General features: G+C 37.9%; 1 protein-coding gene across 2 annotated transcripts in view; it reads right to left on the reverse strand.

The window, feature by feature from the left end:
• Window positions 1–22,970, reverse strand: part of STXBP6 (syntaxin binding protein 6) — an 82,239-nt gene extending 59,269 nt beyond the window's left edge. Inside the window, exons 1-2 of one of the 2 annotated variants that reach the window (XM_042814011.1) lie at window positions 22,870–22,970; window positions 13,130–13,264 (exon numbers count right to left, since the gene is read on the reverse strand). The gene's annotated coding sequence lies outside the window, so the exon portion shown is untranslated. The remainder of the gene's footprint in view (window positions 1–13,129; window positions 13,265–22,869) is intronic. The other variant, XM_042814009.1, reaches the window with a different exon arrangement.
• Between the last annotated feature and the right edge of the window lie 1,447 nt (window positions 22,971–24,417).

The following is a 24,417-nucleotide window of genomic DNA, read 5'->3' on the forward strand; positions in this document are numbered from 1 at the left end:
AGCCATCAGAAACCTACTGAACTTTAATGAGAAGCAATAATTACAAGTGAAAATATAACTCTTCCATGAGGCATAGAAAGTATTTAGAACACCAGGAAAGCAATTCACCCTTAGTCTCTTGGTGTTTGACTTACTGTCAAGGTACTGCTGAAGACTTAATAGGGAAAATTCAGCTTTTGAGAAGGGAAAAAAAAAAAAAAAAAAAAAAAAAAGCAACAAACAAATCCCAAAAGCAATAACAAAACAAACCAATGAAAAGAAAGCACCGAACAAAATCCACACACTAAAGCACACAGCCTCCTGCAGCTTCTTGTCTCCATTTTTAGTCAAAATTTAGATATTTATATATGGATAAATAATTGAAATACTGCATATTGATTTTTTACTACAATTATCTTTTCCAGAGAGGTGGAAAAAGGAAGACAGACAACTGCCTGGATTATTAACACATATATGCCTGTTATCAATGCAGGGCTATTTTTGCTTATTTTTCAGCTTTTTTTTTTTTTTTTTTTTTGCTTGGTGCACAGAGATTCAGAATACAATTTAGGTTATTGAAGCCATCATTCCAACTTCCAAACGCTGACTCCCTGTAGATGTAGAGATTGAATCAAACATCCTGAATATGAACACATGAGTAAGAAATACATAAAAAATAACAACCCTTTATGGATCAATTTAGAGAGGTGGTTCCTTTGATGCACTCATTTATATACAAGACTCAGAATCTAACTCTTAAATACACAGCTCTGAAACATTAGGCAATTTATTCCAGGTCCACCTTTTCTTTCATGACGTCCTCTCTGAATTTTATTCCATGGATCTCATCCAGAAGTTGTGGGAATCAGAATAACCCTGAGGGACTGACCCTCTACAGATTGCACCTTAAACATCCTACTTCTGGATATAATGTGCCAAAAACCCAATTTTTCCCTCTGACCTCTTCCATTTTCTACATGACAGTCCTTGTATCAGCTGCTTTGTGCCTCAGCACAAAAGGTGCTCCTTTTGTCCAAAGTTATCTTGAATAAATTCACATTTCCTTCAAAAAGTAAATAGAAGAGTTCATTTCAATATTTATGAAGGAAAAAAAAACTGGAAACATGCTCTGAAAGTACAAAGTATTATTGCAGGCTCTCTGAGCACTCAGAAGACAACAAGTTCACACTCCCAGTGTTACCTCTGAAGAAAAAGGAAGTAGAGCATTTCAGTAAATGTAAGAATACTGAAAGGGAACCCAGGTTCAATGTGTCACATGCTTTGTTTGTTCTACATACTCGGTTTCACTCAAGTTATTGTGATGCTATTGTCTGAACAAAGAAAAATCCATTTTCCTCTAGCCACTGCAATTTTATCGAATGGGATGCCTGAACATATACCTTATCCATGGTATTAGACAGAAAAGATGTTCTCATATATATTTGATCTGATGCCTGAAGCACACTGCTCATCTGCATCACCTCAAATCCTTCTCTGCTACAATTCATCTCCATGGCCTTTGTATCAGTGAAATCTCCTTCTAGGAGCAGCCAATCTGTCCACAAGCTTGAAAAGGGAGGAAGAGATAGGAATTAAAGGTAATTTCTAAAAACATTTTAAATAAATATAAGAGAATACCTTAAGAGATCCCATACACTTCAAAACAGTAAACAAGGACTGTTGTTTTTTGGTTTGGTTTTTTTTTTTTGTTTTTTTTTTTTTTTTGTTTTGTTTTTTGTCAGTCAAAAGTTTGGACTGCTTTCTGGCACATCTCCAACAAACAGCTGACTTATCTCTGCATCCAGATACTTCACAGGGCCATGCAAGCAAGCTTGAAGGAAAATAACAGTATCTGTTGATGCAATGGAAGACAGGCAGAACTGAAAAAATAATCCTCAACATGCTGAATTTCATGAGTAGTAAGTTCACAAAGAAGTGACATAAGAAACAAGAGAAGAAATGTGAATGGGAATGGAATACAGAGTTTTTTAATTCAGAGTTTTCATTTCCTACCATGAGTTTACATTATCCAGGGCCTCTCTCATATGATGAATTTTTATACTTATTTTTTAAATAATTGGAATACTCCTAAGTTTTGTTCCCCTCCCTTCATCACTCAAAAAAACCTCAAAATAACTGCTCACAAAGACAAATTATCAGCAACATCACTGAAATTCTACAAGCGGTCAAGGAGAACCTGTGCAGAAGACAGAGCAGCCATTTTCATTCCTGAGATCTTCCTCATTCTATTTCTGATACAGCAAGAGGCATACATGCAACATAATTGTAACCAACTATCCTTACTTCCTCAGGCTAGATGGTAGCAAAAGCAGAAAATGTAGCATTACCAGCTACATTCCATTACCAGCTCTTTGTGTCCCAAACTCCCCCGCAGAGGTAGGCAAACCTATGAAAGAGCTGGTATAAGAAGACACATTGACAGACAGGTTACTGCGTTTTCCAGATCAAATTTTTTGTTGTTGTGGTCTGAACAACAACAAGAAAAAAAAAGGAATTTCAGATCCAGAAACAAATGCCCTAGAAAATAATATGGTGGGATCTGCATGCTTGTTCACAACAAAATTCTAATTTTTTGGTCACAAACCTACGGTACTACAAGCTAGAAAACAAATTAAATTAAAATATAAGAGTTATAAGATTTCTGTACTGGAATCCTTTCTGTAAATGACTGCAGGGGGAAAAAAAAAAAAATCTGCTCCTAATAGGCAGTTAGGAGTTAGGCCTATTATTATTATTTTTCTCAAAACTATAAAAGATTCTCTAAGAATTTTCCTTACAGTTGAGAAGAACTCAAGAACTTAGAGCTATCTAAACATACTTTTCCCTGGGCCCAGTATGGACAGCTAGGGATGCTTCTAGGACAGCCCCAATGAGGGATGCACATCACACAAAGAGGTACAGGCTTCTATGAGCAGGTTAAAGAACACTAACAGAAGCTTGCATTAGAAGGGTCCCAGAACAGAAAGTCATAACTTTCTGAGGAAGTATGAACACCATTCTAAACAAGAACTTGTTTATTAAAGAGCGACCAATAACTAGTTGGGAACACTGATCTTGGAATAATTCCTGAATAATCCCCATCTTCCCCTCCCTACCCCCATCCCCCACCCCTTGAAAATGTTTTTTAACCTCACAAACAACTTCACAGAGGAGCTAGGAAATGCCAGACGTTATAACAGAGCCACATAGATATCACATTTGCATTTCTGGAAAGCTATGTTTATTACTTCAAGATGTCAGGAAATTCATAGCAGCAAGAACTAACACTTCTGCACAGCAATACTGAAAAATCATGGTCTTAAGCTGTCAGCTTAAATAAAAAATAAGTTAATGTGACTTTTAGATGTTTTTAGGTGTTAAGGCCAGTTATTGCATCTGCCCTTAGACTATTCTTTGCAGACTGAACTCAGTTTATTTGGTCATTCCTCATGGATTTTTTTCTGGTTTCAGACACTTAGCCTCCCCAGACTGCCTCTCATGAGCATACATCTTTTTTGAACCACCATTCTCAAGTCTGGACTCACAGTTTCTTTAAGGTGAAGTCAATTAGAAGAGTTACTTCATAAATCTTAGAGTTAACCTTTCTCTTTATAGTGAAACTGCCATATGTGAATATTTCCCAGATCAGCAAAAGATGTTGAACTGTCATAGGCTACGTTCTTCAAATCCTCTTCAGAAGAAATGCTACTACTCAATTAGCTTCTCAAAAAAAACAAACTAATGGCTTTTTCTATTCCCTTGATGCTTCGTATTTCAACCACTGATCGTTGCTCATAAATTCGTATTCTATTTTAGAAAGTTATTTGGTAAATTTCCATTAGACATGGAAGCAATGGAGAGAAATCATCCTGTCATATGTTAAGTCCTTGTAAACCTGACTTAAAAAAAAAGTACTATGTATGTATATAACCACACCACAGGATATTACAAGAGATTTTTGACACAGAGAATGGTGTCACACTGAAACAGGTTGCCCAAGGAGGTTGCGGATGCCCCATCCCTGGAAGCATTCAAGGCCAGGCTGGATGTGGCTCTGGGCAGCCTGGTCTGGTTGGCAACCCTGCACATAGAAAGGGGTTGAAACTAGATGATCATTATGGTTCTTCACAACCCAAGCCATTTTATGATTCCATGATTTGATGATGATTTCTTGAATACATGAAATTTTTCATCTGGCTTAAGAATATGCAAAAACTATTAACTTTAGTCAAAAATATCTTGAAGAGAAGTTGCATATTAATCAATATATAACCGTACAATGCATAGTAACATTTTTTAGTTTACAGTTAATTCTGATATAGCAAGTATTACAATACAGAGGGACATAACTTGGAATCTAAGTAGCCAAAAACTAAAACCGATAATTCGTTAGTTCCTTCTATCATATCCTTATGAAGAAAGAAATTGAAATACCATTGTCTTAATGCTTTCATTTTCAGAAATTATGTTTTACATATATGAACAGTGGCAGCTCAGCATATCATGAGAAGGTGGAGAAACAGTGACAAACTTGACTAAGAAGTATCTTAGGGGGTAGAAGAAGTGTCATGAAGCAAGACACGCAACACAAAATCCTACAACATTAATTCCAGAAGTTTAGGAATGATCTCCTCTTCTTCCATGTAGAAATTATATTTATAACCTTCAGGCATCTAACCAATTTATTGTGCAAAGTGGGAGGGCTGCTTTAAAATAAATTACACCATTCAGTAAACTGATCCCAGACTAATCAATGTATCAGATATCCTTCCAGTCTTAGTTTCACTAAAAATCAACCTGTGAATAATTAACATTCTCTCTAAGAAGTGTGCACAGCTATGCAGCCTTACATAATGTAATCTCACAATGTATCTTCATAGGTTTACACAAAGGTAATTGCAGCACCAAAGGACACTGAGTTCAGAAATGCACGTTTTCATCTGATCAAAGGACATCCCCATATCGAATTCATAAGTATAATTATTAACAAACTCCACAGCAACAAACCCTCTGCAATAATGCTGTGCCAAAGTCAACTTAAACACGCACTCAGCTCTGAGCTTCAAACACTGTTATTTTCTTTGTAATACCATCTCCAACCTTGAAACAGTTTACTGACAAAAGCCATGTAAAAAAACAAAAGAGATAAGCTTCTTGGCAACATCCTTAGATAAAACTACATCTAATTGAAAGAACAAGAACATATCCCATACATTCTTAGTATTTTTTATCCAACAAATGATTTCTGCCAGAACAATATGAAGAAAAAGTTGGCATCTTTAACCAAGGCTCCTGAACACAATGCAGGAGAAAACTGCTAGCCATGCATCCCATTGTATTGGTCAACCTAGAAAAGGAATCCAAGCAAGTACATGCATGCTTATCCCAAATACAATATTCTTCCTACAATATAAATGTCACTATGAAAATCTTCCAGGTGTGCAAATCCAAGCCTCCGCTATGCCATACAACTCCTCAAAGATGGACACATCCAATTACGGGTAAGAAAAACTGTTCCAAAGAAATCAATTGAGTTTCATCCTCAGCCAAAAGCTGCTTTCCAGCACCAGCTTATGCTAGTTTAACTGAGGGATGATGTCAAATAAAGTGGTCAGCTTCCTCAATCTCTCAGTGTTTTGCTGATTCATCAGAACACTAGTGCTCTGCTAAAATTTGCATCTGCACATCATTAGTGTCAGCCCAGTGGAATTGCTAAGAACATGCACCACTTCTTGCAATGTCCTCCAGCTCACTCTGCTAAACCAGTATTGAAACCACACCCTTAACTCTGCAGATTCCTTTCTTCAAAGTCATTTCAATTCAAAGGAAAGCACGAGGCATAACCCCAATGAGACAAGCAGTTGCCAAACCCATGACTCATTCTCATCTTCAGGACTGGTTTCATTTAGAAGTACTTCTTAATTTTTTGAAAGTGTTTTTCATTACACATTTGGATAATATCATTGGATTTGCATTAAGTAACTGTTATCCTCTGTAAATATTTATTTTTGTCCAACCCTAAAATGCACAGAATCCCAGAAACAACCAGTTCAGCAAAGATATATTTACTTATGATACATACTTGTTATCTCCTCTCCCACCCTCTGTCATCACTGTATCGTATTGTACATATGGCTCATTATTTTGTAACGTAACATTTCCTCTTTTTTTATCTGGTTTCTTTACAATATGAAGGTGCATCTATATTGCATTTCAGTGAAAAAAAGCTGGCACTTTAGAATATTAGCAGAAGCTAAATTCTCACATCTTAGTGAAATCTACAGGGCAAAAGGAGACATGCATTCATATAGCTGAAACATTAATTTCTAAAAACTCTTCAGCAACTAAAAAACACATGCATAGCTGCACTGACAAGAGATATAGATGTCCAAATTAAGAAAAATAAGTCTGGTCAAACAGATGGAATCTGAATTGGTGACTTAAAAATTAATACTATTTAAAGCATTCCATAATTTCTTTGTAAAACATATGTTTACTTTGATATGAAAAATATAAATACAATACTATAATCACCACTTTCTTACTATAATTGTTTTTCTGTTTTCTTAACAAAGCAAGCAATGTGCAACTGTGGCACTCCAACCTACATTGTCAGCCACCTGAGAAACACACAAAAATACAGAACTTAACAGCTACAACTCAGTTATTTCATAGAAAGTTAGTAGTATCTCCATCAGTAGACCACTATGTAACATCCAGAGAAATGACAAAATAACTTCTTTAAAGCCAGGACACGTTTCCTTTTTATCTTTCCTAATCAACTCCAAATGAATCTAGTTTCAGAGATGTAAAAAGCAGTACTAAAATTATGCCACTTTTAGTCTACCTTCTATCTTACAGAGAATCAGAAAGCATTTCTCCCAAATTGAATATGTTGTTCACATACTCCAGAGAAAATACTTTCATAAAACTTTCTCTACACAGTGTCCATAATAACATTCATTTATTTGTATACTACCATCAGCAGAAAAACAAGTCTTGTTATGGAACAGTAATTTAGGATGCTGGTATTAGTAAAATAAACCATAGTTATTTTTTTCAGTATATGTTGTCTTTTTTCAGTAAAAGGATTACAAATACATTCACGATGTCTGTTTTTATGTATGCATACACACACACGCGCACGCGCACAGCCCATCAATTCAGCATTTGACATATATGATTGCCACTGGTGCTTCTGCAATCCTTTATTTTTTCTTCCCTCCCCCATGTAAAAAATCCTCCTATTTAAATAGGCATTTTAAACAGTTATCTTAATTTAGCTGCCAAAATCTTGTATAGGTCCCTGAAAGGCCCTTTTGTTTCTGATCATACTACTTCAGGGCTCCTCCTGCCCTTCTCCAGCCCAGGTTTCCATATCAGACCTAGCAGAGCCTACAGCCTGTATCTGTGCGGCTATGAGAGGGCTGCCTGTGGACCCACAGCACTGTCAGACCATCCCAGGCTGTGTTTGTTCCTGGTTCCTCTCAATAATCTCATCCTGATGCTGCTGAACTGATGAAAGTCTCTAAACCATCAGTAACTATTTGCACAAGGATAAGGTACACTAGCAACATCTTGAGTAAATGTATTAACAAGCAAGAAAGATCCAAAGTCTATACTTAATCCTTTCATTGCAAACCTATTTACATTCTCACGGTGAAAAAGGGAAAAATAAATGAAGGAATCAAGCCAACAGCATTTTTTTTTTTTTTTAATTTGCTTTCAGGAAGTTTTAAATAACAGTCTACAAGTCACACAAGAATGGAGGCTACAACTACAGGGCAGAAAACTAATGGCAGCAGAGAAACATGATCAAGGAAACTTACTTCATGTGCATCCCAACCATAGCTTGCACAGTAATATCATCTGTATATCAGCTGTCATGCACTGACAACCACAACATTGAACCAAAGACTTTGTGCTTACTTGAGTTTAAGAAAGGCAATAAGGACCTCAGATGAGAAGATACAGATCTTTACAGAGATGGTTGCTAGACTTCCACAAAATTAATTGACCTCATCTAATTGAAACTGAGAAAGACAGGTCTGGAAAGCATTTTAAAAGACGCACTCCCTCCTGGGGAGGACTCATTTAGCACACATTTATAGCTAGTGATTGTCTAAAATGTTTTAGTGACATCACAATGTAGCCTCCTTCCTGAAGTATTTTTTCCCCAGGAGATGATGTCAAGAAGAATCTTTCCTAAATCTCTCTATACAAAAAACAAACAAGCAAAATCTCATCACTTTATGATTATTTAAAAAAAAAAGTGGTGGGGAATGGAAAACAAGCTATGCATAGGCCTGTTTAATATCTTTTTATTCTGCTTACTTACTGATGTCATTTATAACACTTAAGACATCACTGCTACATAAGAGTTCAAACTCACGACCACCAAGCTGTGTACCTATGTGATATGCACAAGTATTTTAAAATCATAATTAATAAACTTGCCTTTTAAAAACAGAAAATACTGTCCCTTTGATGATGTAAAATTAGTTTGAATAGCATTAGAAAAAGATTAAAAATTTCTATTTAGTACTTGATAATCATATCAACTAACATTTGGCAGATGAAAATGATGGACACCTATCAGCCCAGAAGATGACTATTTTTGCTAGTTACAAGATATAACATTCATGTCTGAAGAATACATGTGTTATTTGCATCACACAATTACATTGCTCCATCAGTCATTCCTCTGTTACATACACGTTCCAATACAAAGACCGGGTCAATGTCTACACTTATGACAAATAAGCATGAAGTAACTGGAGGCATTAAGCATAGGATAGAGGCATCCAACACTCATAGATCATGTGCATCTAAGCTAGAATAGCTCAGCATTTTCACAGCAGGAAGTAGATTGTGTGCTGTACAGACTATAAATGGTGATGCTGACAAGCACTGTAAAAAGACAGACTCCTGTCCAGATGCTAGAAATTCTACAAACCCATTAGAACTCCATGAGAGAAATTTAAACCAAAATAGTGTCTATTTGAAAATGGATTCAAAAACTCTCATTTACAGTAAAGTTGTGACTTTCACGTAATTACAAAACTCAGAATGAGAGCTAAATGCATACAAGTCTGTGGGGGCATCAACATATTTTTAGCATTTCTATGATAATCTAGAAGAAAAAAAAAAAAACAACAACTGCTTTTCACCACAAGTAGCACAGTAAGTAGCACATTCTTTTCAACATCTTTCTATTCCAAATTAATCAAGCTGTAATTACTGGCCTCTATTGGGTATTTGGATATACATTGGGCTATTTGGATATACATTTGAGGGATGCCCTGAGAAAATTCATAGTCTTTAAAAGAAAAAAAAAGATTTTTGGAATTTCCTACACATTTGCTGATATTTTTCCCCCTACACGTCCTGTTATATACAGTACTATTTGTATATTGTACTTCAATACAATTCAAACTCCCCAGTTTCACTGCATGACCTGAATATATAGAAAAAATAGATAATGACTTTAACTGACATATGACAGTAGACTGTTAATCAAAACACCCAGTTTATAAATCTTCACTACGTAACAATTTCTTTTTCTTTGTAAACTATTCAGGTGGTATAGCAGAGATGGAATTAGAAAGAAAGTATTTGATCTGAATATTATAACCCTGGAACATTACTCATTCTGATTCACGCAGCCTATTGACTTTTTGGGCGTACTCTGTAAATGAGAACAGTGAAGTGACCCCAGCTGCCACTTCTTATGGAACTTGAATTCCAGGAAAAATGCTTAACTCATCAGACATTTGAGCTTATTTCTTTCAATCAAAATATATTAGTAGATATAATGAGAATCAAAAATCTATTTCCTTAGAAGACAATTTTGATATGAACACCATCCAAGACATTTTTTTAAGACATAATAAAACATCCTTACTATTACTCAACAATGTGCATTCAATGAGCACATTACTTGCCTTATTTTCCTGAGTTTTAATTAAGGAGGTGGAACAGGAAAAACCTACAGCACTGCAAGCACGTATGAGTGAAGCTGGCAGCACACATGACTGAAGCTGATTTAACTTCAAGATACAGATACATAGGGGTGTATATAAAAGACAAGCTGGATGAGGAATTTCACCATCCCTTCAAGAGCACCCCAGACCTGAGTTAAGAGTAGAATTTAGCCGTATTTTCTGGCCATATAAATCCTCAGTCAGCAGATTACATGATTTTTTTCATACAATGCTTTCAAACCCAAACATGATAGACTCTGTAGCTCTCACAGACAAGTTGCCCAGCTCTCTTTTTCCCTTTCCTGCAATGTAAAGAAGATGGCAGTTATATCTCATGGACAGACAGGAAGAAATAGGTTGTTCTAATTCAACTAGGTTTTCTCTGTCCTCAGGTAGAATGACTTGCCCTCCTAAGAATCTTATCTTGGTAGTCAGAAAGCCAGGAATCTGCATCTGCCCCAGTTCTTTCAGCAGTTCAAACCTGAGTTCCTTATTTTGCAGAAAAAAAAAAACACCAAACCAAAACAAAAATTTAGATTACCTCTGCTCATGGACAGATATTATTTGAATGCTTTTATATAACTGAGTTCACATTGAGGATAATACTGCATTCTGACACCTGCAAGCATGTCAATAAGTAAAAGACAAATGTTTGCTGGGCATTCAAATGTATGTTGTATTCCTAAGTTTTGTAAATGCATCAACTACCACAAAGTGTTTGAGAACCAGCAAGTCCAAGCCAAAAAAAAAATATGAAGAAGGCGTACGTATAAACTTAAGTTGCTACTGGCCTTAGAATTGCCATAAAGTTCCTGCTCTTCCATTCTACAGTAATGTAGCCTTGTTAAGCAAACTATGTACATTAGGTTGAAGAGCAAATTCAAATGCTTACTGTCCTTGAGTTGCCTTTGCCACTACACAATAATATTATTTACTGCTTTGGTGTCTTCTCACAAGTGCAGTAGGAACAATTGAGACCTAGGAGTACCATGTGCTCAGCTCTGGAGTTGTATTTGTGCAAAACAATTCTGTTCTGTTATTTGCAGAAAGGGAAGAAAAAATGGCTCAGCACAGAGATTTCTTAGACCAATTACAATTCAGTGAGATGTATAAAGAACTGTGTGAATGCAAGTTGAAGTCAAAAGGAAAGCATTCTTAAAACAAGTTTCATAGCTGTAAGATTTGATTATGATTTATGATTATGTAAGATTTGATTATTATTTGATTAGCTCTAAGATTTGATTATGACAGGTTTTAGGAACAGATTAACTTTTCAGCTCACAGCAGTTTCATGGAAAAAATAACAGCAAAAAAAAAAAAAAAAAACCAACAAATTAAAAAAACAGGAATTCGAAGATAAGAACTCAAGCTTTGAAAAAGATCAAGTTTTTCACACAGAGTATCAATGTGCAATAAAGGTTAAGAATAGATATCTGAGGAGCAATGCTGAACCAAAATATAAACAGTCTATATCCAGCAAAACAAATGCAGCAGATTCGCAGAATTACAATGCATGGAAGTTTCAAAAGGAAAATCACTAAACATGATCCATAAATGGATCTGATGTGCACATATCTATGCACACTTTCCTCTTCATTCTCTGCTACAGTAGCCGAACAAGATTTTCCAGAAATTTAGATGTTTTAGTCAAGGTTCCAACAGCACTGAAAGCTTTAATAAGTGGAATACTATCAGCATTACAGTACTTAAAAATATGCATTGTCCCTGCTTATGTGATAAACAGGAGTCAACAGAATCTTTAAAATTGCTCTGGTAGAGGAAAGAAAAGGTAAAGACCTTTTGGATTTCATTGTATTTTTTTCAATCTCCAAAAAGTACAAAAGCAAACAAACAAATAGCAATAACAAAAACTCCTACTATACATTTGCCTCAACAAAGATACAAGCCTCTCATACACCGAGGAAACGTCTTATGGACCTAGTATCATAGAACCTTCTGTCTTGAAAAGAAAATTTCACTCAGGAAGCATTTAAAGAAAAGGCAACTCTGGTAAAACCAGCACCTGTTAACATGAGGCACGCCATAAATTTGGTATGATATAAATATTATTCTGACAATTTCTTAAAAGGCTTTCATTTCATTATTACATGGATATTAATTTATCAAAAAAAAAATCTGTATGATAGTTGCTTCTTAATCCACATGAAAGAGATTTTGAGATTAATAATGACAGAGATAAGTGCATTCTCTGTTTTTAGCTACTATTCCAAGTGATGTTTCATTCTCTCTTGAGAAAGCTATCTTTTATATGGCCATCTGCATAGTAAGTGAGAAAGAAAGGGGGAGGTTTTCCAAGCAGGGATGTTATCAGAAAAGTGTGGGTATAGCCCTAATAGACAGATGTCTATTTCATTATTTTAAGTTGCTCAATCAGCTTGACAATTCTAGCACCATTTATGAACTTGAGAGAGACAATTTGCTTACTGTGGGAAAGAAAAACAGAAATCTCAAGAGAACTGAAGTATTTCCATCTGGAATCATGCAAGGATACAGTGTTAATAAAATGCTTTTTGTCTCAGCTTTTGTCTTTAGTTCAAGGACGAAAAAAAAAAAAAACTAACAACAAAAAAACCCAAACAATAATTCTTTTACCATGACTTATATTATCAATCCAAAACATAACAGTGTTAAGGCCACATTAGTTGTAAGTTCTTCTGCGTACTGAAAAAAGTGGAGCCCTGCAAAAACACTTCCTTGCATTCAGCACCATACTCTACGTAACAGCAGATTTTTACAGATATGTGAGACAACTCATGCTTGAAGTCTAGTTTTCAAACTAAAAATCAAATATAAAATGCACACACACAAAATCTCTTCACATCCATTACATGCTGATTTTTTTTTCTAAAAAAGCAGAGGTCTTAAAAATAGATAAATTTATCAAAATTTAATCATTAATTTATGAATGTTACTCCAAAAGTAATGACTCCTATTTATTTCTATGGAAATTACAACAAATACAAAAAGCATAGTAATACTATTTGACAGAGTAAATTCTTAGCTACAAAACATCTTTTTCAACAGTCACCACCATTAGCTATACATTTTCACCAGCGATGAACAGGAGCTCATCAAACTCCACACCAGTGGAGGTAACACACTCTTTTAGAGCTGCTATGATCATGCTGTTGCTAGCTTAATCTTACCCATGCAGTCCATCTTTCATCAGCCCAAAAAGATATCAGTCAGAAAATGCCAAATCCAGACTATACAATAGGCGTGGTAGGACAATCCTGCCAAGATTGGCAATGTGCTCCACAGAATTCAAATTGGCACTGGACCTGTTGAAAGAGAAGGGCAGTCTTTGCTGACTTGACTCTGGAAGTTGTAGCCTTCAGATTAGTCCGAGCCATGATGTCCCAGTCAGCGTTGATGGTTTGTTTGGGTTCCAGGAAACCCTGAAGGATCATCTTCTCTATTTCAAAAGACAGTGCACATCATTTTGCACAGCAACAGCCACATCTTGAACTTTCTCCTCAATGGAGAATTCACATCTTGCCACTCCATGTACTATCATTTTGCCTCTAACACACAGTTAGAGACACTGCATCTTGTCATCAGTAATGATATGATATGGAAAATATTCACCTTCAGCCTCATATTGGTTCAATAGGTCCTGACAAGCTTGCATACTGTGTTTATCCTGCTGTGATCATTTATAGGGTACACTTGGCACAAATTCTGCAATATTCCAATAATGCTACCATTGTTTCCAATGCATCAAAACCAATATTCAGCTCTATACACAGTTCCCTGGTCATGATCTGCTGATTCATGCACGTGAACTTATTGAGACGCTCTTCATTCTACAGTGTGATACCTGTGCATGGCCATCCAAAACATGACTCATGTTTCACATTCCTCTTTCCACTGCTAAAATGCACCACCTACCACCTTACCATTCTCGCATGCACAGTTTTACTCCCATAAACATTCAGCAAGTGTTGATGAATATCAGTGGGTGCCATTTCTTTCACATGGAGGAATGACACATCTTTGCTTCATATGTGCTTCCAGATCAGATGCCATTTGTTGGAGGGTCCCTCTGCTGCCATCTGCTACATGGCAACAAAATACAACAGAATATTGGCAAGAAGGTTCATCCTCAATCACCATATTACCAACATCCGCCTCTGATGTCATGGGCCAACATAACAAAGAGCATCCCTTGTATGTTAAAATAATTTGATAATAGTTACAAATAGATATTTTCATAATGGACTATTTTTAATTATGATAAAGATGTTACCAGTATCCGAAGCCTTTTATAATGCTCAGACCTCCTGGAACAAGTAAATAAGCAAACCAGAGGAGGAGACTGCCTTTCAATGTCCTGTATCTCGTGATACAAACGATCTTGGAATGAGATTAATTTCTACTTTCAATCAAAAATTAGAAGGTAGCTAATGGATCTATTTCTCTTGTCTTTGAATCTGCACTGATTCAATTTTAAGCTTATAGAGTACTTTGCATGGCATTGAAATACATATTGCGTTACATTTGCAAGCACCTGTCTTGGAGACAAACAACCACTCAATTACACAAATTTATCTTTTTCTTACTGTTAGTGAACTTTTATTCCTACGTTCTCCTTCCCACACTGGAACACACTGGCCTTTTTTCTCCAGTATAGCAGAAGCAACCATTAGTTACCTATTTCACGTTGAACTCCAGTGATCTCCTTTTACTCTGCATTCCAAATGCAGTTTCTTATTCTGTACATACTTTTTCCAGCTTTTCATTAAAGGACTCTCTGGATAAAGCTATCCAGTTCTGCTAATTCAAATGTGTTTGTTTTTAACAGCCATTATTTACTCAGTGAGTGTAAAGTATTTCGCATCTCCTTCCATAGTGCAGCATAGCTGGAAAGACACAGAATGTACCACAGTGTTATTTCCAGAACACTTTCATTTCGTCCCTTATCACTAACAACTTCATTGTCTCATGTAAAGAATGTAACTCTCAGAAGAATCCAAAAAATTTTATGAAAGGGAACAGACGTGAAAAGTGCAGAGAAAAGAAGAACTAGAAAAGAAGTAACATTCCCCTCTCCGCAGAAGAAGCTTTGCTTACAAGATAAGTTGGACTGAAAGATAAGAATGAAATTATAAGAAATGTTGAATGAACAGATGATGTTATAAAAGCAGAAAATGTTGTGAGAGAAATTAGGCAGAATAACATACAATCATGACCAGGTCATGGAAATAATCCTTTTTGAGGAGGACAGCTGAACCAGTGCTAATGGTTCCATAATGAGATAAACATCTCCATCAGCTTTCACACTTTAATTGTTGAAAAGACTACTCACATCCTGATTTGCTCATGTTCCAGAGGTACTGAATTCTCACCTCTTTTCATATTGACCATGTTTGTAAGGAAGACAACTGTACTTTCTCAAAGTTTTATAGTATCTCCTTGTCTCTTTCAAAACACTTCATTCAGAAGAACTTATAATACATTGCATCACAGTTCAGGTTCTGCTTTTCTGACCTCAGGGAAGCTCATACAATGAAATAAGAACTATTTCTACCTCTCTCCCAGCAAAACACACATACATATAAATAAATACATATATACACACATGTATGTGTGCATTCACACATATACACACATGCATTTATGTATATATATGTGTATATTTTGCTGGGAGAGTAAAAAACAAATTTACAAATGTGTACCATATATACTTTGTGTGTATATGTACACACACACACACACAAACACATTCCTTTCAGTCTTTCAGAACAAGATTCTCTAGAAAAACCACAAGGGAAAGAAACTGTCACCTCTGTCTCATGCTGTCATCTTGGAAGAGATGGTGTTTTGAAGTTGAAACAAAAAGGCAAAAATGATGATAAGCTTTCTTATCAAAACTGAGCACATCTGGAATTTCAGAAAAGCCTATGTTGCAAGAACATGCAATACATCCACATAGTGAAGTGAACATACAGAAAGATAGTTCTGGATTTATTGATTTATAAACAGCAGGAAGTGAATAAATGTGTTTATTTAACTATGGGTGCCAAATCAGGATAAGGTCCATAAGAAATATCCACATCTAAGCATTCACATGGGTGACTTTTATAACTGCACCTGCGAAATACGTTTCCTTCTTGTGCAGACAGGTTACCTACACAAAGTATGTCAAACTGCAGAGCAAGGCATAACAGATGTACTCAAAGGAAGGCAGGAAATATGATAGTCCCTAGATGTCATTGCCATTTTTACTATAAAACCTAACTGACTTTTATTATAAAATGCAAAGGGGAAGAAGTTTATATTATCAACAGAGTAGAATTCTACATGGCGTGAATCTACAGCTTCAAATACACACGGAGATCAAGTCTTTCACTGAATTGCTTAAGATAAAACTAAAGTCCTATACACTGGCAATCTACAAATATGGAAATAGAAAATGGATTATGAAACACAGGTTTACCACTGAAGTATAGCGTGACCTTAAATAACTCTCTTTATGTCATTTATTTCAGCAGTAAATTGGGGTTAACCACACTCAGTAAGCAGATGTATTGAAAAATCTCAGCAGTTGAAAGTGCTTGTGCAACCCCAAGTGGCACACTTCTGAGTACTAGGACAGCATTACTGGCGTTGCACAGCTGCATTCCTCAGCCCCATTAATCCTCCAGAGGAAGTCTGTAGGGAAGCCCCACATAGCATTCCAAGTGCAACCCGGATTACTGGCAACATCTTCCTCCACTGTTCACAGTAAATAAATAGAAAACAAAGAACAAATTCCAAAATATATGAAGTTAGCTTTTGAATGAGTAACAACACTACTTCTGCACACAGAAAATAGTTAGCATTGAAATTTCTTCGTGGTTTTGAGTATATAATTTGATAATTGCTTATCATTCACATCAGCTATTGCTGTTTGAAATAAGCAGTTAACCACTATATAACTCAGCATCTTTACAATGCACTGCCTCACAAGTTTCTATAGGGGATAAACTTCAAGTAAATGAATGTCTGATATTCCTGAAGAATTCCAATTTGTTACTTTTTATTTTTACATTTGGTCAAGGAAGATGTAGTCAGAAATCACCTTGGCAAACATAACACACACAAATCTGTGGCTCCTGAAGGGGCCACCAGTGTTGAGGGAGCTGGCAGAAACGACTGCCAAGGCATCTTCTATCGTATTTCAAAAGTCACGGAAAATGGAAGAGGTATCTGAATACTGGAGGAAAGAGTCTAGTCTTGTTCACATCTTCATCGGTGACCTGGATGAAGGGATAGAATGCACCCTCAGCATGTTTGCTGATAATACAAAGCTGGAAGGAGAGGCTGACATTCAGTGGCTGAAGAAGAATGTGCTTCCATTTAGAGTGAACTGGACAGGATGGAAAGTTGGGCAGAGATGAACTTTACAGGCTTCAACAAGGACAAGTACAGACCCTAAACCTGGGGAGGAATAATCACATGTGTTGACACAGGTTAGGAAGTGACCTGCTGAGAAAGAGATCAGCAGAGAAATTCCTACGTGTCCTGGTGGACAGCAGGTTGCCCATGAGCCAGCAGTGTGCTCTTGTGGCCAAGAAGGCCAGTGGCATCCTAGGGTGCATCAAAAACATGTCCAGCAAGTTGAGGGAGGTGATCTTCTCCCTTTACTCTGCCCTGGTGAGGCCACAACCGGAGTTCTGTGTGTCCAATTCTGGGCTTCTCAGTGTGAGAAAAACAAGGAACTTGCAGAGGGAGTCCAATGGAAGGCCACAGAGATGATTAAGGGCCTGGAGCTTCTCTCTTATGAGGAAAGGCTGAGAGACCTGGGACTGCTTAACCTGGAGAAGACTGATTGGAGAGACCTTACCAATGCATATATATATATATCCACAGGGCAGAGGTCAAGTGGATGGGGCCAGGCTCTTCTCAGTGGTGTCTAGGAATAGTACAAGAAGCAGCGGGCACAAACTAGACCACAGGAAGTTCCTTGCAAACATGAGGGAAAAAAAAAAAAAAATACTTTGAGAGTGATAAAGTACTCAGACTGGAATTGTGGATTCCTCTTCTCTAGAGATATTCAAAACCCACATGCACACTTTCCTGTGAAACCTACTGTAGGGAACATGCTTTAGCAGGGGGGGTTGGACTAGACGATCTCCAGATGTTCCTTCCAATCCCTACAGTTCTGTGATTTACCTGAATATGCTCAGAGTAGAGTAAGTTCCCAAAAAAGCTCATGGTGAGGAAGGGGAAGCAGAGCTGCAAGCCTTCTTGTCACCCACCTAATATCAGTGCAAGAGCACTGTAACTAGCCCCGAGTGACACCAGGATCAAGCTATACATAATGTCAGACCTATACACTCTCATGCATAAATAGTCATTTTTGTAAAAAGAATGAATCAGTAGGTCAATGCAAAAGTAACTAGGAGTAGGATTAGATGTACCTGAAACTATCACAAAAGATTAACAAGGCCCATCATGTGCACCTATTCTCCCACCCCGAAGTATTACCACTTCTTTCAAAAATACCAATCACCAAAAAAAAAAATCTATTTTGCTTAATGTGGCTAAAACTAATATGTATGTGTATGTATATTATATGAAGTATGTCTTTTTTCTTTTATGGAAAAAAGCAAATAGTAATGAAGACATCAGCTCTCAGCTGTTATCTTTAAAGTTCTCTCTTTAGGAAGTTAAGATTAATAGTTTATAAAGAAAAAAAGTTTAAAAAGCTTCTAGTTTGATATATTTTAAATACATAATTTTTTTTTTTTTTTTTTTTTTTTTTTTTTCTTCAAGTGCTGAAACACTGTTAAACAATGTAACAGAATCTGGAACTATCTGACTTTTAATTTTTCTGAGAATCTAAGGGTGCCATGTACTTAGCTCACATTTACTAGATTCCTTAAAGTATAGGCTTTTAGTTTCTTATTCCTTTATGAGCTGATACATTACTCTTCTGTCAGATAAGTGGTTAGATTGAAAATACCATAAGAGACACGAGCTTTACTTTTATTTTGAAGTATTAAATGTAAAATCCCATCTAGGCATTAAAAATAAATTACTGCTCCCAACATCATCCTGACAAACTTAATTGATCAATGAAGTCTCTTTCCTTCATAAAGCTTTCCCAGTGCAAACATCAAGAGACATCACCAAGCAATTGATCTGCAGGCAGGACCAGGCCCAAGAACTCAGCACCAACTTTGTGTATAAAGGAAGACCACTGCCTGAGAAACAGTCAACATCACCTAACACAGTGCAGTCACAAAACTGTACTGTTTTATTTCCAAATCATATGAAAGTTATTTCTGTCCATGCTACTTACTGAAGTAATGCCATAACTACTCTGTGAAGCACTACAACGCTCTGATTGATGCCCTCAAGGCTCCTGACTATTTCCACTGACTAGACAGGAAGCACAGACACCACAGATCTTTATGCAATGCAGTGTAAGCTCACAACATAATGCAAGGAAAGACCTGACATATAAGGCTCAAGTTTTAAGCACAGACTGAAGTAGAAATGAGCAACCTCCTAAGATCCAAGTTGTCATGGTAAGAAAAATCCTTTGTCTTAGATTTGGTTATTTCAAGAATAGACAATATACTATAACCTAGCATTTGATAAATTCATGTCACCTAGTCTTGTGTTAACCTGTTGAAACATTGTCTGAAACCTATCTAAACTCACAGGAGATAGAAAACTAAAACAGCATCACCTGATGAGGCATATCCAGATGCTCTGATCATGACCCAGTGAAATCAACTACAGCTTTCTCCTGAATTTTCCTACAAGTTAAGCTAAATCTTCAAAAACTGAATTTCAGTAATGAATTTCTGTATGCATAATTCAGGCCCCAGTAAACTGAAATTGTTCTGAACAAAGTAACCTTAGCCTGCTAGTAGAACATACCCAAGTCAGTTTGTAGCACAGAAATAAAATAAAATAAAAATAAAAATGGGAACTATTTAAATGTTGAGTTTGTATTGTATTTTTCAAAATACTAATCCTACGCACTACCAATGATGATAGTGATACAGTGTTGAACTACTTTTTACTTGTACCAACACTCACTTCTTAATGGGCGCAAGTTTGTATATCCAAAATTTAAAAGAACAATTGACGTGAAGGATTTCATTTTCCACAGTTCAGATTTTAGTATCTTTTCATATTTTTTGTATTTTTTTTCATATTTTATAACATTCTAGATTTATTTTTTTTTTTTTCCAGTAAATGCAGTACTGCATGCAGCAGTCAGAAAAAGTGTATTAATGAATGTGCTTGCACATCTGGCTACAGTACAAGTTCAACCATTTTTCAAATCCTCAACATTGCCAGCAACTGCCAATCAAGGACTGAGAAAATTAAGTGTTTTCTTGAAGGACTTGATTTGTCTCTGTATACACATTAGCTAGAGTGCTACTGTTTGGCTAAAAACAGGATAAATTAATTTGTAGTCAATCATCATCTTATCCAGATCCACTGTCTTCCAAAACTGCGAATAAAACACTTTTGCAGAACCCTGGCAATCCCAGTTTACCAGCTGTACACTGAAAAGGAACATTAAGTTACAGAAGAAAAGAGAAGTGGAGAACAAATGCACTATTATTCAGGCAGCTTATCTCCTCCAAAAAACAGACCTACGGTTACTCCTCTTTAGAATCAGTCTTTAGTGAATTCCATTCATATTACAGAAATACAAGGCATCTATGTTCCATACAGTTTAAAAACTGCACATTTTTGAAAAAAGCATATATAAAATTTACACTCCAATCCATTAATAGTACAAGTACAAAAGCTATCTGCTGAGGAACTCTTCCTATTTAAGAAGTAAGCTTACACTATAAATAGCTTAAGTAATAAAAACAAATTTAGTTAGGAGGGAACAAAACTTCATACTGAGGATTTTACAGTTAGCTGATTTTCATATCATCCTTACTTTCTAAAAAGTCACAGATGCACAAAAGAAAGTGAGATATCTGACTCCACACTTGAAGAAGTGTGGAAGAAAAAAAAACATAAATATTTATCCTTGAGCCTTCTATAGCACACAACTGCATTCTTGTCACACATCCCTAACTCAAGGTGTTCAGATCCAGTCTGCATATAGAGGGTACACTCAGAAATGTGAAGATAAATCAAATGGAGATGAAAATCAGTGGTGAGTTATAACAAACTGTTTCCAATGCAAACACTCAGGGCTAAAAGATCTCCTACTTTGCATAGCACAGATCCTCAGAGAATTTTTTCACCCAGCAATTCCTTCAGCTGGGGAAGCAATTACAATAAAGAGACTTGGGCTAACTCTTAAAACAGTGCTTTTACCCTGCTCAGAAAATGCCTTTGTTTTCCCTTGTATTCACTGCATCTTTAAAGGTAGCAGCCAACTTTTAAAGCTTATTTTTAATGTGAATCAGGAATGTGCAGAAGGGAAATCAGTGTGGCATGGCTACACCTAACAACAACCTCCTGGTGAAAGGGCTCTAAAACACTTTGCTGAAAGAGGTCTTCTCTCTTGTAATTTACCAGGTCGATTATCACCAGTTCCAAGGGAGAATCATGTCTCCGAGGGGCAAGAAGCTGTAAAATTGCATTTCACAGGGGAGGTGGGGAAAAGAAAAAAAAAAAAAAAAAAAAAAAGCACAAAACTGCTGATGATCACAATTATTCACCCTCAAACTATCTCAGGTATTTATTTCTTGTTCCTTTCTTCAGAACCCACTATACTTGAGAATCCTTAAGGACTCTTTAAAACCAACAACTATGCTTACAGAAAAATTCAAGAGTTAATAGGTGTTTGGAAATCAGAGATATGGAAAAAAATAATAAAATATGACTTTTAAAGTAGCAGCAAGGTTATGCTTCACTAATCTCTGTTCACCCCTCTTTTGAGATGGAAGCAGCAGGATGCCAAGATCCTTCCTTTAGTCAGATGCTGCAGCTTTGAGTAGCTGAGGCAATGGTAGGAGATCTAGCGTCCTGCATTACCATCTTCCAGTATTTCACAACAAAGAAGGGCACAGTCCTTCTGCAGTCCTGCCCTCACTAATGTCAAACATAGAGAGATGCCAGATGATTTCCACCACATGAGTGAGAATTCTTCACTCTTAAAAGGAATGTTATGGGACTGTGGATGCCATTCAAGCAATGAGAAGATATTTCTGACTCATAAAAGAGAAACAGCCAAGCTGAAAATATACTAAAAGCTTGTACTTACAGAAAGACAGAGAGCTTTTACAAGAGAAGGAATTCACCCAACATAAACTCCTCCAGTTGTCTGACAGAGGACAAATGTGATAGATGAATGGCACGTTTCTCTAGATTAAGGTAAATATTCCCTTGAACTTCAGGCTCCACCAGCATCGGTGCCACCCAACAGGAGAAAGAAGCCAGACAACCGAAGTTTAACTTTCCATTAACAAAGCCGGCAGTAACAGAAAGTAGGATAGGCAGTGATGGCGGCTTCCCCGGACTATAAGGTTTATTCCCTAACACATTACTCTGAAGAAGACCAGAAGAAACACTTTACATTTTCTATCCGGCGTTCCGTCACTTTTCAGTACTTTGAAAGCCTCACCGAGAAGAGCGACGGGGACGCGCGCGGGTGAGGGTCAGTGCCGGCGAGAAATCCCCCGCCGGGCAGAGCAACACCGCTCCGCCCGTAGCAGCGCTGCCAGACCCGCACCCGCACCCGCCCCCCGACCCACGTCGCCCGGCCTCCGCGCTCCAGCGAGGTGCGAGATGAGGTACCGGCGCGGAGTTAGTCGTTGACTCGCAGCCCACTTCCCTACAGCTCCTCTGGTGCACTTCCCAGCCCCAGCAGCTCGGCTGCGGCTCATCCCCCGCAAAGGCGGGCAGCCAAGCCCCTCCACCCCTCCCTGCGGCCACCGTGGCCCGCGGACTACCGCCGCCTTCCGCTCACCTTCCTGCAGGCGGGATCTCCTCTACTCGTTGCAGCGGCGCGGGCGCCGTTGAGCGTCCAGCGGTGAGCTCCGTGAGCGCCGAGCCGTACCGCACGGAGCCCCAGCGGCAGCGGCCGCCGCGCTGCCAGCGCTGAGGCGTGAGGGCGGCCCCACGTGCGTTCGTTGCACCAATCGGCTCCGCCCGCCACCGTCCCGGGCCGCCCGCAAACCGGGCGCGGTGGCGGCCCCCGGCCGGGCGCTGGTTTGGGAAGTAGGGGAAAGCGAAACGCTGGGCTGGGAGTTTTGGATCTCCGGACGGGAGGGAACAAAGTAAACCTAGGCAGAGAGCGTCCCGAGGGGGCTTCAGGGCCCGAGCAAGGGCTGAGGGAGTTGAAACGGACAAGGCTCTGAAGTGGAGCGCATTTATAAAGCAGCCCTTCAGTTTGCCGAGAACTGAAATGTGTTCGCGGCTTGTCAAAGAATAGCAGCAGTGTAGGAGTGGCTCTAGCTTTTCTAAATGGTCCGAAAATAGAACAGCGCTACAGCAGCAAAGGGAACCTTTTGCCAGGAGAGCAAGAGCAGCTGGTGGAGCTTGGGACTTCTTGAAAGGCACAACCATCGCATTTTATAAAGCATCAGACCTCAGCTAAATTGTAACAGAGCACCACACACAAAGAGTGCAACTGGAAACAAATGTTGCCCCTGTACTCTGCTCCCTATTTGAGGTGTCCAGTCTCCATGTCACACTTCCGGCAGCACTGCGCTCACTGTGGCCAAACTTAACAACAACAATTTGGGATGAAAACATGCACTCTAAACATACTCTAAACATTTTTTGTACTGTCGTTTGTGATGTTTACAACTTTGCATTGTTGTATGATTGTTAACAGGAACTGTAATCAGTTTCTATTATTTATTGACACTGCACTGTAGGTTGGTGAGTTGCTGTGTGTGCATTTTGTTCCCATCATTCTGTCTTCTAGTTATTGGTGTGACATACTGATAGTTGTTCCCAGTGGCCTCAGTTTCTCAATCAATTACTGTCTATCATACTGCTGCTCCTGCAGACTGCTCATGAAATGTGCTCTCAACTCCACCAAGTGACTCACCTTAATTCCAATGGATTTTTGCACAGCTGTCGTAGAAACAGGCTGATCAACTTTTGTTGTAGGCAGCAGCTTCCCACAAATGCTTTAGTGCCTCCCATCCTTGTTGCAAAGATTATCAGCCTCCAGCGTCCTTCTCTTTTTCCTATCATTTGAGTATATTTTTCCAAAAAAGACAGCCTCCTTTGTAGTATGATCCTTGTTACCCATTGTATCTCCAGCACCCTTGGGCTTATGCACAGGTGCCCAGCCATGAGAAGTAGGGAATACAGGCCACAGCTCTGAGAGGCAATGCCATGAACAATGTCAGGTGGTAGCAAGGACAGTCAGACTGTTGTAGTGTTCAGTCCTTCAAAAAGCCCATGACTATCCTTTTTAGAAAGATAACCTGAGATTGGCCCTGATGTGTGTTTTTATCTGCTATGTAAATATTGAGTCTTCTGAACTTTATGATGTCTCCAC

Source organism: Centrocercus urophasianus, unplaced genomic scaffold, assembly GCF_019232065.1.
Source record: "Centrocercus urophasianus isolate 14NV4802_14NV808 unplaced genomic scaffold, USGS_Curo_1.0 seq_14, whole genome shotgun sequence".
Classification (NCBI taxonomy): Eukaryota; Metazoa; Chordata; class Aves; order Galliformes; family Phasianidae; genus Centrocercus; species Centrocercus urophasianus.